The sequence below is a fragment of the Gekko japonicus genome, unplaced genomic scaffold (assembly GCF_001447785.1).
Source record: "Gekko japonicus isolate JY-2015 unplaced genomic scaffold, Gekko_japonicus_V1.1 scaffold10636, whole genome shotgun sequence".
Lineage (NCBI taxonomy): Eukaryota > Metazoa > Chordata > Lepidosauria > Squamata > Gekkonidae > Gekko > Gekko japonicus.
The window spans coordinates 1-4,321 of NW_015209637.1; the positions used below are offsets into that span (position 1 = coordinate 1).

Here is a 4,321-nt window from a genome sequence, read left to right on the forward strand (position 1 = left end):
AATGCAGAGAAGCTAGTACAGCCCATTTGTCAATGGGCAGAGGGGGTTCCATAACCTGGAAGACACCACTGAGAATACTTCCTGCATAACCCTGATTATCTGATTTTGCATATGGACACAGCCTACAAAAGGCATCCCCAACAGATCAGGGCATTCTGGAAGAGGCAAAACCCTTCAGACTTAAGAGGCCCAAGCAGTTTGTATTACTTGCATGCCACATGTGTGTTAGGATGACATTTCCAGGCTTTAAATATAGGAAAGAAACCTTTAGACCCAAATACTGTGCTTATGTACTGAGAAATTAGCTAACAAGTGTGTAGGCCATTCTGGTCGCCTTGACTTAAAAATGTCAAGATCATAGTTGCTGATGGTCTCTTACAAGGTGCTTCTGAAAGCATTTTTCTAATTAGAGCTGCCTGTAAAGAAAGAAAATAACAGTATTAATAAGAAAAATTGTAATGGGGAATGGACAAGAAAACTTATTAGAGTTTTTACTGCAGTATACCTCTGTTGGACACTCCTTAATAAATGTTTGTGGAAATATGCAATTTTTAATGTTATCCCACTCCTGAAGAAAAAACAAAAACAAATATACAGGTTAGAATTTATGAAAAATCAACTGACAGTTTTCACTGCCTATTTCCTCATACATGGCCATATGAATGCCTCCCCATATTCATAATCAGCCAAAGTACAAGCAAGTGTGCAGTGCAACTCTCTCAGAGACCAGGATATAACTGGCCACATCCTTTTCTGTAGGGATGGTTTAAGTAATGGACGCCCTCTTCTTTCAGTGGCCAGGAGAAAGTGCCCTGAGTTTTATCAGCATGAAAACCCTATCAAGGCAAAAGAGCCTGAATTCTTTTGGTAATGGATAGCATGGTATAAACCAGTAAAATATTGTGCTTTTTACTGTCCCTTTTTTACGGTTTCAAGAGACATTTTAAAAAATCTTTTCATCATGAATACAAAGAGCACTACTGATGCAAAAGAAGTGCCTTGGAGATCAATTTGGGATTCAACCGAGCCACATAATATTGCATATAACAACAGTGGGTCATTAATCTACAAAAAAAATCTGAAAATGAGACATGTGGAAGACCAATCTAAAGTGTGGGGGTGTCCTAGAGAGTCCCTTCCTCTAACTGTTCAAGTGTATAGCCGTGAATGATTAAAACACTTCCAAGCCACCCAGAAAGCTGAGATTTTATATACAAACAGCCTCAAGTTGCAACAAAAACAGGATACTGTACATCTGATGGTCAGAACTGGGACTGTGTTGTTCATCTCTTAACAGATGCAAAGATCCCGGCACAGAATATGCACATGTGGGATAGAAAGCTGGGAGGTAAAAACAATGGCAGAATAGACGCAAATAATGTTGCCTCTTCACTTGAATCAGACCATGATTTAAGAGAGGGATACTTTAGTAACAGATGGAATGAGCATCTAAACTTGAAGAACGCAGGCTCAGATTTCTATATCACACTCTGGCAAGGGAGGGAGGCACAGTTGTGACCACCACTGTCCAATGGGAGGGGTCTCTGTGTGGTGACCAATGTTCCCTCTAAGCTCCACCGTGTTGTGAGCAGAAATTCTACCTTGTGAGCGAAAAAAGCTAGCATTAAAGTTGTGAACCGGTCTACATTTGACTATTGCATAGATTATTTTTAGAAGATTTATTTCCATAACCTTGTAAAAATCTCACAATGAATTCTTTTAAGCTATATTTAAACTGTACTTTAAGAACAATTTAAACATTGTAAGAGAAAACAGAATCAAGTCAAATATCATTACACAAAATGTTGACCTCTACAGGGGTACACCAGGCCTCCGGAGAACAGGTCTACCTGGCCTTTCCACTATATTGATAGACTTGGCCTCCAGAGGTCTACCCGCCCCTTTCCACTATATAGGTAAACCTGGCCTCCGGAGAACAGGTCTATTCACCTCAGCCCACTATATTGTTAAACCTGGCCTCCAGAGAACAGGTCTACTCGCCCCAGTCCACTATACTGGTAGACCTAGCCTTGGACCATTGCCCTGCGCTGACCCTTAGAAAGCATACCAGCACTAGGGTGGGGGGAACTCTTGCAGTCTACTTTGGGTTTGTTTAGTGAAATATGACAACCAGCATTATAGGTCAAATATAACAGAGGTGGAACAATCACTGTCAGAATGCTGCCTAACCTGACAAACAGGAAGTTGCTTAAATGTTATCAACCTATCCAAAATACTTATTTATTCAGATATTTTTATCCCACTTTTCCGTGACTCAAAGCAGCTTACAAATCATACTGAAAAGCAAGCATAACAGGGGTGTGCAAAAAATATATCATTTTCTTCTGGCTCAATTATATCCTATGGGGACCAATGTTCCCGCTAAGTTGAGTTAGTGTGAGCTAGCTCACAGGTTTTTAGCCATCAAGCTCAATCATTTTTGTCTTCGCTCAGAAAGGATGGCTACAGAGCAAACTAATTTATGCAGTAGCCAAATTGCTCACTCACAACTTTAATGCCAGTAGGTTACAAAGTAGAATTTTTGCTCACAAGACTCGACACCGTAGAGGGAGCATTAATGGAGAACATTATAGTCAATAGGCCCCATAGGTTATAATGGAGAATTGATCCAGGGGTATCTGGGGCTCTGGAGGGCTGTCTTTTGAGGTAGAAACACCATATTTGCAGCATAACTGCTGGTGCCTCTTCTCAAAAACACCCCCAAGTTTCAAAACGATTGGACCACGGGGTCCAATTCTATAGGCCCCAGAAGGAGGTGCCTCCATCCACCATTGTTTCCTATGGAAGCTTGGTTGTGAGCTGAAGAGAAATTCTCTGAGCTGGCATCTGAAATGTTATGCGCCAGCACCCCCTAGCACAGCTTAAAGGGAACTATGGTAGTGACCCAAGAGACCTGGGAGGTATCATCTGGCATATACACTTCCTGTGGACAATGCTGCCATCAGAGAAAGAAGAACTGCCAGGTGGCAGTTTCTAGTGAACAATCAACAGAACACTTTTCTCCATAAGTATGTGCCAGAACAGCAGAGGTGCCGATGCAAGTTAATTCCAAGATGTCTCGAGTCACCTTTTTCCTAGGCCCATTTTCTTTAGCAAATCTCTCCCACAGCATATGTTTGTGGGGCTCTGTTTTGAAATGCTTTTCCTATTAATTTATCCTAAGCAATACAGGCAAAAAACAAGAGCTTTCTGATAACTTACCTTGGCTCTTTCACAGCCTGTTTCAAATATGTAAAGCATTTCAAACAAGATTAATCCTAATGGAAAGATGTCCACTTCTTTTCCATAACTTTTCCCTGCCTGCAGAGAGCACAAAATGAGTGTATCACATGTACATCTCTATGTCTTAAGAATATGTTGCAACAGGACATTTTTATAGTGCTTAATCCTATTGACCTGACAGAAATTAAACATGTCATGAGGTGCAAGTTTGTCTAAACATAAACTTTGTATCATTTCCAAAGCCACTGGGGACATGGGGACTTCCAAAAAGAATACAGAGACATTTTTTGTGTACTAGTATAGCAAGACTGCATCATATTATTTGAGTATATTTCCTGCCCATTTTATAAAGGTGATGCAAGTGTGATCAAACCAACAATTGTGCAGCCATGTGACTCTGACACTGCAGCACAGATCACTCAGAGTGTCCATGTAGACACAAATCCAATAAATAGCTTTCCCCAGGAGAAATGTATCAATGTATGTACACAAATCAGTTTTTGAAAAATTACCTGCTCAGGGGCCCTATAGCTTTTTGTAGCTTCTGTCCCGTTCAGGTAACGTGCCTGAACCGTTTTACCTCTAAACTGCTTCCAAGTGGTCTTCAATTTCTTGTACCGTTCCTGAAGCGTGATTTCCCATCCAAAAAAATAGGATTATTTTTTAAATCTATTTTCAGTTATATATGGTTACATGTTACAAAGACTGCATTGGGCCAGCATAACCGACAGATATAAAGCCGGGATGTGCACAAATGCGGTTTTTGTTGCTGGGCTCATATATATATTTCCCTTCACTTCTCCCTTTTTGTGTACGAAATCCTAGTTAGAAACTGTCCATGATGAATGAATGCAGGCTACTAATGACAGGCTACCAACAATTTCTAATCTTTGGGATGTACTGCAGGTGATATTATTCCCAACAGTCTCCCAGCTCACTTCAAACCTGACAACTCCCAGGCATACCAGGCAACATAGAAGACAAAAGGTCCCAGACAGCCCAGGGTTTTAGACTGTCACCAAGGACTCAACAGAAGCACTGGTCAGACTTTCAAAATCTCCCAGAGTATGCTTTAAAC

At 40.8% G+C, this 4,321-nt stretch overlaps 1 long non-coding RNA gene across 1 annotated transcript; it reads right to left on the reverse strand.

The window, feature by feature from the left end:
• Positions 1–43: 43 nt before the first annotated feature.
• On the reverse strand, positions 44–3,319 carry LOC107125107. Its single transcript, XR_001483017.1, has 3 exons — positions 3,223–3,319; positions 506–568; positions 44–416 (listed from the first exon to the last, which is right to left on the reverse strand). It is a non-coding gene; the product is annotated as an uncharacterized LOC107125107 (long non-coding RNA).
• Positions 3,320–4,321: the final 1,002 nt, after the last annotated feature.